This window comes from Electrona antarctica (genome assembly GCF_951216825.1).
Source record: "Electrona antarctica genome assembly, chromosome: 17".
NCBI lineage: Eukaryota > Metazoa > Chordata > Actinopteri > Myctophiformes > Myctophidae > Electrona > Electrona antarctica.
In genome coordinates, this window is record NC_136798.1 from 4,225,414 (window position 1) to 4,238,892 (window position 13,479).

Below are 13,479 nucleotides of genomic sequence, written 5' to 3' on the forward strand. Positions count from 1 at the left end.
CTCTGAGAGACTGCCAAAGCCACTCGTCTTTTGTAATAACCCCCCATTGTCCCTTACTTCCTCTGGGCTCCCCCCTGTGCCTTGGTGGCTATGTTTCTACATCGAAACACCACCCAATCATACGCTTATCATAACTATCTAGCGGTACTGGTGGGGTCCAACTGTGACAGCTTCACTCATACACTCAGAGAAAGATAAAGGCAGCGCTGTTTAAATAAAGTGCTGGTCATTCTAGAGCAGAATGCCCAAAGGAAGGGCCAGTATTGTAGCCCGCACACAATGGATTCATTCTTCACAGTTCAGACATTGCACACACAATATGGTATGGGCTCATAAGATGGTGTGTAGCATGAGAAGTACCACAGGGAAAGCCCCATTGCTTTCCCCATGTGTGCATACACTGTACACGCCTGTCATGTTACTGTACAGTACACCCCTTCATACTGTACACACACACAATGAAACACATAGTAAATGCCATTTGAGACAAAATCTCAAATGGCGATTTCCGATCACCCGATCCGATCGGGACATCCCTAATTATTATTATTTTGATAATCGTAACATTTCTAAATATATTATTACACACCGCTCCTCCCGGAATCAGATGTATTATGTATTGCTCATTGAATGCCAGGTGTCACATACACAGTACAGCACGGATGATTCTGTCATCAAGGCCTTGTTTGACTCAATTGTTTGTGCTCGTGATGACTCTCGAGGGATTATCGAGCCATTTGAAAACGCAGATGGGGGCCCTTAACAGTTATAGGACAATGGAAACTAATACCTTGTCCAAGTTGCCATTTTTACAGCATAGTTTTGTAGGGAGCTAGCTGTCTATAGGTCATAGTATTACAAATTTGAAGTCATAGACATAGATCATACGTCACTGACGCCTGATGGTACAAAGTAGACCTTTGGTGTACCTTTGGTCCATCAACCATTACTTAAAAGAGTGTGCACACTAGCTGTGCTTATCAAGGTCACTGCAGAGAGATTTCTATATAGTGTCTGAAAAAGTAAAGACACGTCAGAGCTCTCCAGGACAGACATGACACCTCTGGCTGCCCCTTCAAGTGGCGCCCTGACCAACGGACTGATATGAAGTGAATCTCAATAGATACATATAACAGGTCGTAAATGCTTTTATTCATGTTCATTTGCTGTTCATATTCATATCATGAAGGAGATGTTCCCTTGTATTCATTAAATATGTAATAGGTTCTATTGAACTTATGTCTACTCTACACTATAGCTTCTTTATTGGACTTTAGATAATTGAACCTCAGTACAAACGCATCACGCCACAGGATGGTCACATGGAGTCCAGGATCCACATGAAGCCACACCATTCCCATTTGATCCATGTTTTTAACTTGACAACACAAACCGACACCGAACTTAGTAAAACAGCACCAAGAAATATAAAATGGTAATATACAGAGTTACAAGGACTGTGGTCATGTCCATCTTTCTTATGTGTGCAGGTGACGTGTGTAAGGATAGTTTTGGTTGTCCGGGGTGTGAGGGAAGCGTTCTGAAGCTCGCTGTGTTTGTTCCCGTGTGACCCGGAGAGAGCACCAGTCCATCAACGGTATGTGAATTCAAAGGACAAGTTATTGAACATAACCAACGGTTCAGAATCAACAACGCCAGGAGCCAACACGCTCCTGACCATTAGTACTGGAAGTGTATAAAGAGCTGTGGAGAAGACCCCTGTCTTCTCCACAGCTCTTTATACACTCACCGAGGTCCTGAAATATGCCCCTTTTGACGACCTTGTGCTTGACGACTGCTATATTGACATACTGAGAGTGACCCTCGTCTTGATGCAGGACCACATACGTATGGAACATTGCCCTCTACGACAGAATATTGAGAGCAACAGACAAGATGAAGGAGCATCGATCATCCGAAGCTTGCTGGCCGGCCACTGTGTTCGACTATACTGTGGAAGCCAAAGCAGGGCACAGCCTCCAAGGGGAAAATAAGGTGACATTCACACCAGAAAGCTTTGCTGCGATTTAAAACGAATCCTGCGCATTGTCAGAAGAGAGAGAGGGGGAGAGGGGGAGAGGGGGGGGTCCAGTCCCAGACGGCACTACACATGCACGTTATGAGTATAATTTTATCACCATAGATTTCACTGTGTAGGCTAGTTTATGAATGGAACACATTGATAAAGGTCCCCCCTGCTGCGTTTCCAATTGCAAGAATCCCAACTTCTCCGCCCATTCGCATCAAGTCTACCGAAGTATTAGGTGGGAATGTGACCTAAGTCGGATCTACATAGACCAGCTCCAGAGGCTACCTGAGCAGCAGTGGCTCAGGTGGTAGGGACACCGCTTGGGAATTGAATGGTTCCTGGGTTAAGATCCCCCTGGGCTAATTAACCCGGTCGATGCCAAACTTTGCACACACACTCCCTGGATGCCAACGATGAACCTCTGCCCCACATTTTCCAGAACGGCCTGTTATAGCGCCACCATGAGGCAGCTTTTCACATGTTTTACCTAAAACTGCACCGATCTGCGTGAAACGCTGCATGCACACTCCCTAGAGGCCAAGGACAAATCTTTGACCTGCATTTTCCGCATCTGCCTTTTATAGCGCCACCAGGAGGCCGACTTTTGTAAAACACAAATCATTACACAGTATCTCTATGGTCATGTGCTCAAGTCGGATCTGTCCGATATTTCATATTCCATCCTAATTGGCTATAATTGGCTTTCACAGTTTGCAAGATTGCCCCGTTTTGAACGAAAGCCTCAAATCATGAACGCAGCATGCAATTTACGTGAAATCTTTCACACATTTTCTTACTAGGCTGAGGAACCCTTTTCACATTGGCCTGTTATAGCGCCACCAACAGGTTGATTTTTGCAAAACACATTTTTGGAACAAAATGCCTCAAATCATCCAATTGCCATTAAAGGCGTATGAAGAAATGGCACCCTTTTCACATTGGCCTATTATAGTGCCACCAGGCACTCTGATTTTCCTCAACAAAATGAAGAAAATTGTTGCAAAAAACTAACAAACAAAAAAACATGTTTATATTACTCCTAAACATTTGCCAACAAGCGCCTTGGATAAAGGCGCTATATAAATGCACCATTTACCATTTACCATTTACCAAAAATAATGGCCAAACATCTCACACAGTCCTATCCTCCTGGTGGAGACCTGTGCCCAGAAGGGCACTTTTTCTAGTTTCCATATGTTTTGCTCCCGACTGTTGTATTTTTTTAAACTGGACCCTTGTCTGGTTCTGACAGACTGGTAGTGTGTGCAGGCTGGGTGGTGTGTGGTTCTGACAGACGGGTAGTGTGTGCAGGCTGGGTGGTGTGTGGTTCTGACAGACAGGTAGTGTGTGCAGGCTGGGTGGTGTGTGATAATCCAGTTGAAGTATTCCTTTGGTACGGCGACTGCGGCGACGGGCCCGGGAGAACAATAACGCGACACCAGACAGTATCACGCTAAAGGTTCACAAAGTTTATTACACAAATAGGAACATATATAGTGCTGGATCATAATGACATGACAATAAGATATGAGACAAAGTACCGTGACTAATGCAGCAAGGGCGAGCAGGTTGGTGCCTTGCATGGTTTCCTCTGCCGTCTGTGTGTAAATGTGAGTGAATGTGTGAATGTAATGCACATTGTAAAGCACTTTTAAAGGCACTATATACATATAGTATATCCCATATTAAAATTGCCTAGTGGCTGGGCGGGCGGGCAGGCAGGTGAAAATCACAATCGTAACATGCACAGTTGCAAGGTGCACCCTTGGTCCAATCCACACCAAACACTGATCAGGGATCTGCCACCAGAGTAGCCACACCAGGGGCCACGTGTGCCACAGGTGCACCGTCGCTCCAATCCTCACCAAACCTCATGGCACAAACACTGTTCAGGGATCTGCCACCAGAATATCACATTAGGGGCCCCCCGGGGGGGCAGTCTGGTCCGGCTGGGTCTCATAATACAATCTGCTTTATTTTCTGATATAAAGCCATTGATCATAAAGTTCTTGTTTGTTTTTGTTCGCCAACCGGCCCACAGGTCACGCCCACAGCTGTGAAGCGGCTCAGAAGCTATAAGGGTTATCACGTTACGTGACATGAGACACCGTCTCAATCGGAGCCTTTCAGGCAGGTAATTAGTGTTGGTGGCATGTGTGTTCCCATAGCGATGCAAATTACAGGGACGGACGCACTCGCCCTCATTTCTACACACACACACACACACACACACACGTAACCACACACAATCACACAGGCACACACACACACACACACAGAGGCACACAAATAAAGACAATGTGACCCAAGGAGTTAGCCACATTCCCTGACCATTACAGGGAAAAGACAATGGGTCTGGCTTGTTAAAATAGGCTCCCTCTCAGCAGGGGCACAGAGCAGCAGGGGCAGCTGTCCCATAGTAAATTGAGAGTGGGAGATCAAGGCTCAATGGATCCGTCAGCCTCGGGAGCCAGTAATCCAGAGGTTGTGAAACTTATTCAGGGTGCTCATTATCAGAGTCATATAGAGGAAGAATTCTTTGAGGAATTTCCTCTTTTTTTTAATTTGCCTGGCTGGTCAGTGAGTGACATCCGCAGGGAGGGGAATCTCGTGTGAAATGGTAGTAATGAATCCACTGATTTATATGCGCATAGTAATAATATGGTACGTTGGTTTGTTGATGTCAGCGGTTTCTGTGCGACATAGACAAAATGATTGATTCCTTACTGAATTGATTTTTTTATAATGTTTTATTGCAATTACTTGTGGATTATAACATATGATATATGTTCTAAAGGTTATAGTTATGTAGTTTTTTTGTTTTGTTTTTTACATTTCTTAATGGACCACCTGATGGAGACAGAGACAGATGCCCTGAACTCATCCTACAAAATGTAGGTGTCAGATTTCTTGGAAATATTTTTTTGTTCTTTAGGAGACTATAGCTGTCTGTTTGTCCAGAGCAAATCTCATAAACCTCTTGGCCGATATTCAGTAGGTCATATTTAATATTGACCTACTTGCTCCTGCGGGAGAAATTCAGTTTCTGCTCAAGCCAGTTGAAACTGCTGAACATGCTCAATATGTGCTGAATTAACAGCTTCGATCCAGCTGAACGTGGAGCAGTGTTTAAGTGCTTTAATATCAACAAAGTCCACAATCACAACACCAGAGGGAGTTCAACAAACCACGTGCAACCCAGATTCAGCTCAAACAAGGGATTCAATTAATTTAGCTTCCCATGCCACTAAAATGTGGAACGCCCTACCAACAGCCATTAAGAAATGTGAATCCCTAGACTCGAAACTGGCCTCTGTAAAAAAAAAAAAAAAAAAAAGTCAGTCTCCCCCTCCCCTTTTTTCCATACTGTACATGTTTTTCCCTTTTTACTTTATTTAACTGTATATTATGATGATTTCCTTTTTTTCATAGAAGTGTATATTTGTACGTCTTTAATGTTCTGATGAATTGAAAATGGAGTACCCTGATGTAAACAAGTCTTTTTCTGGTTTTATCCTCGTAGCAGATTTTGTATTGACCTTCGTTTGAACTGTACCCATTCTACAAACTGTGAATAAAATTTTCAATCAATCAATCGCTCAAGGACACTTCGACCAGTCACATTGCTGGCCAGGCCTGGGGTTCGATCCCAGGAGGATCCTCTAACCATTCAGCTATGTCGCCCCCTGCACAGGGGTACCATGGAGGTACTGCTAAAGAAGTACCTCCATGGTACCCCCTGCACAGGGGTACCATGGAGGTACTGCTTAAGAAGTACCTCCATGGTACCCCCCTGCACAGGGGTACCATGGAGGTACTGCTAAAGAAGTACCTCCATGCATATTTTCCTTGTTTTGCTTTCTATCTTTTTTTCTTTCTTCTTATTTAACTTAGACTATAAAATAATGAAAGTCAAAGGGGATCAAATCAGGAGTCATCATTTGGAGTTATTATATTATGTCATACAGTCATAGACAATGATCGATGTTGATATTTTGTAAATGCATTAGCATTTGTTGTTGTTCTTCTGTGATGTGTGTTGTGTTTAAAAACAAAAACATATATAGCATTTTTTTACATAAAATCGTAAATTATCGCAATCCAACGTTGACAATGGCCACATTGTCAACGTTTTGCATTGAGCATCTGAACCTTGTCCATCAAAGGATGGACAAGGTCTCTGCCACGACAGACCTTTAGTCCTATTTGCGTCTGTGCAACACAAACAAGTACACCAGGAACCTAGTGAACCAAAAGGCGTTGTGGGTGGGGTGCCCATTCTCTCGCGGAATAATGATGACAAAACAGGAATTCTGACCTTGTTGGAAGGAACACATCCTGGGGCACGCTATAGCTACAAGAGAACAGAACAATAATAGGCTCGCCTAAAAATATGAGGGGCCAACAGCGGAGGTTTTCCATTACAAAGGCCTTGGGACTTGGGTCTTGCAGAGGACGAGGACTGGGGGGGGGGGGGGGGGGTGTAGAGGGTGTCTATTCACGAGACATGAGTTCCACACAGATCGGGTTCCCTTAATTTAGGCCCATACCTGGAAACAGGGGAGAGAGCTGCTTTTGAAGTGCACTACGGCAGCCATTTTTATCCTCGTCCAGCCGTTTTCCACACACCTGCTCGCATTGTGTCACGTCCAGTTTGCGGCTCTGTTCATCTTACTCCACCCGATCTCTCAGCAGCTGACCTTTCCTTTTGAACCCCTGGTTCCACTCCTCATCTGAACAGAGCGAGCAGGCGATACTCATTCACAGCTCTATGCTGGCCAGATCTGCTCAACTGAGAAGGAATCTCAAACAAAAGGTTGGGGCTTGTGACATGGACACCATGAACGAGGAGGCTGTCACAAATGTTGGCACTTGATGATTGTTTCACAGATATGATTGCACCAGTTTATTTAATCTCTTAACTCAACATCTCTTAAACCTGTAGCTGATCTGCTGTACTTTGTAAATGAAGAATTTACTCCTATAGTTGTGAATAAGTATTACGTTAAGTCTGTCCTACCAAAGTGTCATTTCAGAGGCTCATCTCAATTTCAAATGAGTCCTTTTAGATATTGCAATGTGGAGGCTTTCACACAGCTTCTTTCCTCCATAAGGGATATAACACAATTCATCATCAATCACAATCATATCAGTGTTTTCACAGGCTCGAAAATATTTCTAAAATGATTATTTCACAGTTGCAAGCAAGCCATGAGTGTAGTGAACATAGCGAACATAGCAATTAACTAGTCGAAAATGACATCTCTTGAGATGTCATTCAAAAACATCCACTGGCACCTGAAGCAGCTCAAGAGTATCCATGACTCGTTGTGTGCACCATGCATTGTCCGTGCACTCCTCACACACGCCTCGTCCAACACAACATGCAGACATCTGTGGCACGTTATCGAGCGTCCTGGCGACAAGCGGTACTATTTTCAAATCCCTGCTCGTGTGGGAGGATTTAGGAGCGTCCCCAGGATGAGTGGGGTGGTGACTGTCTGAGCATCCCACATGGTGGATGGATCGATAATGGGCCGTCGCGCCCCACACCCTGAGTCCGCTAACAGAAGAGCAGCGCCCCACACCCCGAGTCCGCTAACAGAGGAGCAGCAGGCACCTTGGTTAAGTGCATTCCCCGGGGCCCTCGTGCTCTCATCCAGGGCCCCGACCCAAATCCCTGCTTGACCCCTGCTGATAAACTATGCTATGGATAGACCACTTCAAGTTTCTTTTCTATTTTTTGTTTGTTTTTTGCTACAAAATTAGGGTTATTCCACAGTTTAAATAATATCGACTGAATCTGAAAATGGTCCCTGTGTGAGCAGACTCCATGATATTACAATCATATCAGCTGTAATTGTACAAATAAGTAGCAAAAATGATATCAGTGTTATGTATTATTTAATGACAGCAATACTGAGCCGTAATATCCAAATTATAAATCAACTGATATGTATTAGAAATAGAATGAGTGACAGGAGTGATAGGAGTGATAAAATGGGTGTATGACAGTCATAGAAAATGACGATGAATGAACTAGAGACATATGAGGCAGAAACACAGAGAGAGAGAGACAGCAGGAATGACAAAAGTGGGGGGGACAGACAGACAGGAAGAAGATCCAAGGCTCTATGACCTATAGGGAAGCTCCAGTGTTGGCATTCGACTAAGCCCAAGGAAGTCTGGCTTGCCTCAGCCGCCTGCGGATGTTAATGTGGCATGACTGAGAGGGCCCCGGACCAACGTGTTCTTGGAAGGATGGGATTAACACGTCGTGGTCGCCTCAGGACCAAAACTCAGGAGTAGATAAGGGTTTTGGGCCCTTTTTAAAGGAGACCCGGCCGTTCAACTGGAGTCCTTGAAAGTATAAAGTATTACAGGCCATGGCATAAAGGTTCTCTTCACTACAAGTTATAACTTTTGTCCTGATGTGATGAGTGATTTAACTTCAGTAAATAAAAACAATTATGCTCATGAAACTCATCAGTGGTTAAACTGTTGAACTCTCCTCCTCCAGACTCACATTTCCTTGGCTCATCTGAGTTCAAATGCTTTTCCCCCGAACAAACTGATAAGAACCAAAGCGAACCATGCAGGGCAAAGGAAAATGCTGTACTCATTTACATTCAAATGCCCGCATGGTATTAAGAACATGTTTATGCAAAATCGTCACAATCGTCTCACTTGTATGGGGCGCCCGGTGGCCTAGTGGTCCAGGAGCATGTCACATATAGGCTCTGGCCTGACAGTGTGTCGCGTGTTCGAGTCCCGTTCATGATGACCTTTGCTGCATGTCTCTCCCCTTCTCTCTCTCCCTCTTTCCTGTCAATCTTCACTTGAAACTATCAATAAAGGCAGAAAAGCCAAAAACAAATCTTTAAAAAGTGTATGTTTGTATTATGTTCAGCAACCACATTATAGGGAAAAGGTGGTTTAACCTCATGAACACTCACAAACATCTGCTGTCTGCCATGTTCCTGCCTGTTTGTCTACTGGCAGCCCCCAGAGACTGAATACTTGTGATCAGGGGACACCAACATGTCCGTATATGTGTCCGTTAGTTTTACACACCATTATTGTCTCCACCAGGCCGAAGGCATGGTGAGAGAGTATGTTTTGCACTCCGTTGTCTCCACCAGGCCGAAGGCATGGTGAGAGAGTATGTTTTGCACTCCGTCCGTGTGTGTGTCCGTCCGTGTGTCCTTCCGTCCGTCCGTTACCAGCTAATCTCCGGCACCGTTAACCCGGTCGATGCCAAACTTTGCACACACACTCCCTAGATGCCAACGATGAACCTCTGCCCCGCATTTTCCAGAACGGCTTGTTATAGCGCCACCATGAGGCAGCTTTTCACATTTGTTACCTAAAACTGCACCGATCTGCGTGAAACGTTGCATGCACACTCCCTAGAGGCCAAGGACAAACCTTTGACCTGCATTTTCCGCATCTGCCTTTTATAGCGCCACCAGGAGGCCGACTTTTGTAAAACACATTTTTGGATATTACTCCTCCAGATTCTGTCCAAAAATCTCACAAATCGTTACACAGTATCTCTATGGTCATGTGCTCAAGTCGGATCTGTCCGATATTTCATATTCCACCCTAATTGGCTATAATTGCCTTTCACAGTTTGCAAGATTGCCCCGTTTTGAACAAAAGCCTCAAATCATGAACACAGCATGCAATTTACATGAAATCTTTCACACATTTTCTTACTAGGCTGAGGAATATATCCCACCCTTTTCACATTGGCCTGTTATAGCGCCACCAACAGGTTGATTTTTGCAAAACAGGTTGATTGGAACAAAATGCCTCAAATCATCCAATTGCCATACAAGGCAAACATGTTTATATTACTACTAAACATTTTGCCAAACATCTCACACAGTCCTATCCTCCTGGTGGAGACCTGTGCCCAGAAGGGCACTTTTTCTAGTAATGTTCTTATTTTGATCATAAGACCCACTTACTGAATGTCAAGTCTCCAGGTTTTCTTCAGAATATGTATGACAATTATTTACTATCACTATGGCATATTAGGAGTCCAACAAATAGGCTACTATAGGTCGTTCTCACTCTGAGAGTGTTCGGGTCCATTTGGTTCCATTTGAACACTTTACAGACCTGTTATGGTCTATCTTTGTCTCCACCAGGCCGAAGGCATGGTGAGAGAGTATGTTTTTGTCTCCACCAGGCCGAAGGCATGGTGAGAGAGTATGTTTTGCACTCCGTCCGTGTGTGTGTGTGTGTGTGTGTGTGTGTGTCCGTCCGTGTGTCCTTCCGTCCGTCCGTTACCAGCTAATCTCCGGCACCGTTAACCCGGTCGATGCCAAACTTTGCACACACACTCCCTAGATGCCAACGATGAACCTCTGCCCCGCATTTTCCAGAACGGCCTGTTATAGCGCCACCATGAGGCAGCTTTTCACATTGTTTACCTAAAACTGCACCGATCTGTGTGAAACGTTGCATGCACACTCCCTAGAGGCCAAGGACAAACCTTTGACCTGCATTTTCCACATCTGCCTTTTATAGCGCCACCAGGAGGCCGAATTTTGTAAAACACATTTTTGGATATTACTCCTCCAGATTCTGTCCAAAAATCTCAAAAAACGTTACACAGTATCTCTATGGTCATGTGCTCAAGTCGGATCTGTCCGATATTTCATATTCCATCCTAATTGGCTATAATTGGCTTTCACAGTTTGCAAGATTGCCCCGTTTTGAACAAAAGCCTCAAATCATGAACGCAGCATGCAATTTACGTCAAATCTTTCACACATTTTCTTACTAGGCTGAGGAATATATCCCACCCTTTTCATATTGCCCTGTTATAGCGCCACCAACAGGTTGATTTTTGCAAAACACATTTTTGGAACAAAATGCCTCAAATCATCCAATTGCCATCAAAGGCAAACATATTACTTATTTATATTACTCCTAAACATTTTGCCAAACATCTCACACAGTCCTATCCTCCTGGTGGAGACCTGTGCCCAGAAGGGCACAGGTCCGTGTGTGTGTGTGTCCGTCCGTGTGTCCTTCCGTCCGTCCGTTACCAACTAATCTCCGGCACCGTTAACCCGGTCGATGCCAAACTTTGCACACACACTCCCTAGATGCCAACGATGAACCTCTGCCCCGCATTTTCCAGAACGGCCTGTTATAGCGCCACCATGAGGCAGCTTTTCACATTTGTTACCTAAAACTGCACCGATCTGCGTGAAACGTTGCATGCACACTCCCTAGAGGCCAAGGACAAACCTTTGACCTGCATTTTCCGCATCTGCCTTTTATAGCGCCACCAGGAGGCCGACTTTTGTAAAACACATTTTTGGATATTACTCCTCCAGATTCTGTCCAAAAATCTCACAAATCGTTACACAGTATCTCTATGGTCATGTGCTCAAGTCGGATCTGTCCGATATTTCATATTCCACCCTAATTGGCTATAATTGGCTTTCACAGTTTGCAAGATTGCCCCGTTTTGAACAAAAGCCTCAAATCATGAACACAGCATGCAATTTACGTGAAATCTTTCACACATTTTCTTACTAGGCTGAGGAATATATCCCACCCTTTTCACATTGGCCTGTTACAGCGCCACCAACAGGTTGATTTTTGCAAAACAGGTTGATTGGAACAAAATGCCTCAAATCATCCAATTGCCATACAAGGCAAACATGTTTATATTACTACTAAACATTTTGCCAAACATCTCACACAGTCCTATCCTCCTGGTGGAGACCTGTGCCCAGAAGGGCACTTTTTCTAGTTGTCTATATCTTTGTCCGCTCATGGCCATGGCAAAAATGGAATGTTGACAAAAATGTCCGCCACAAGCCAACATGGTGATGACCCCTACTTGCGATCATAAGCAGCACTGCAGGAAATCTAATCTGGATAATTTTGGGGGAAAATAAAAGAAATATGCGAGAGCATGAAATATTCATTTGGTTTGTGTCAAACGCTCAAACCATCATGGATCAGTTCCTGCCTTCTTAGAGCAACTAAATTAATCATGTGCATGGGTTTCTTCTGAGTGCTAGATCTCTCCCACAGAGCCAAACATAGACTTACTCATTCTTTGGCGTCTGTGTAGTGTGTATGTTATGTGTACTATCATAGCTGGGAAGTAACACCAGAAGCAACTGATCTTGTGGGGACATGAGAAAAAAAGCGGTGTTTTTTATGGGTAAAGGGATTTTTAGATTTGGATAACAATGTATGGTTTAGGATTCTGGTAGTCTCTCGAGACTGTTGACTCCCAAATTCAAGGGAAAAGAGGGCACTGTTTTTCCTTTATTTTTTGACGATGGGTTCTCAGATTGGGGTTCTGGTGATGGGTTCAGGTTAGGGTTACTTTTAACATAAGGGAAGGGGTTTTGGATTAGCAAATACAATTAGCATTTAAAAATCACACCCATGTGAAGTGAGGGGCGCTCTTGTCATCATACATCTTCCAATACAAAAATGAATATACTTCTTCATCAATTAAATTGTCAACTTCTGTTATTATCTTTTAACCATGATACAATGTTTAAAAAACTCATCTTTTGGCCCGGACGGTTAGCTCAACCGCCTGGGCACCTAGGCTGCCAAGCCAGCTGGACGGCGTGCCGCAGGTTCGACTCACGGCCCTTCCCGCGTGTCACTCCCCATCTCTCTCCCCCCTTTCCTGTCTAATTACTGTACCCTATCAATACAAAAAACGCCTTTATAAAATGACAACTGAATTTATGTGATGTATATATAAGCCCCGAGCTGAATTAAAACAGTTGCACTGTGTTTAGAAAAGCCGATGACGCTCGTCCACGTATAGACGTAAATTCTCCATTCATTGTCAATGGCATTTAATGTTTGTGTTACTGTTACGACAAAATAGCCGAGGGGTGCTAGCCCCTCCTATGCCCAGCTTTGTGTGTCTGTGTGTACCACCACGGAATGTGATAATTTGATTGGCTGAGCACGGAATGTGATGTATGATGATGTATGATGATACAAGGGCCCCTCACTTCACACAAGTGTGATTTCTATTTCCCCTTTTCAGCTTATGTAATAGTGGAGATTTTGGGGACTTTTCTGGGTAATTTAAATTATACTTTGTTGCACGCCGGTGTCGTGCACCGAAAACAGCTAATCTACAACCTCACAACGCGTCACACTGCGACATGTTGTGAGCTTGCAGACCTGCTATCTTAAACTGTCTGTACAGTACGAGTACACAGTACACAACACCGATATGCAATGAAGTATAAATTATAATGACTCCAGTACAATGCTTGAAATGGACCTTCCCTCCCAGCTTATCGGGCCCTGCAGCTTGGCCGGATTGGGCAATATAAATGGGTCCTGCCCTTCAGAAAGACGCCGGTTCCTCTTTATGGGCCCCCACATTGTTTTGTCTAGGCCTGTATTTAGTTAGATGTAAATCAGCTAGCAAAAGT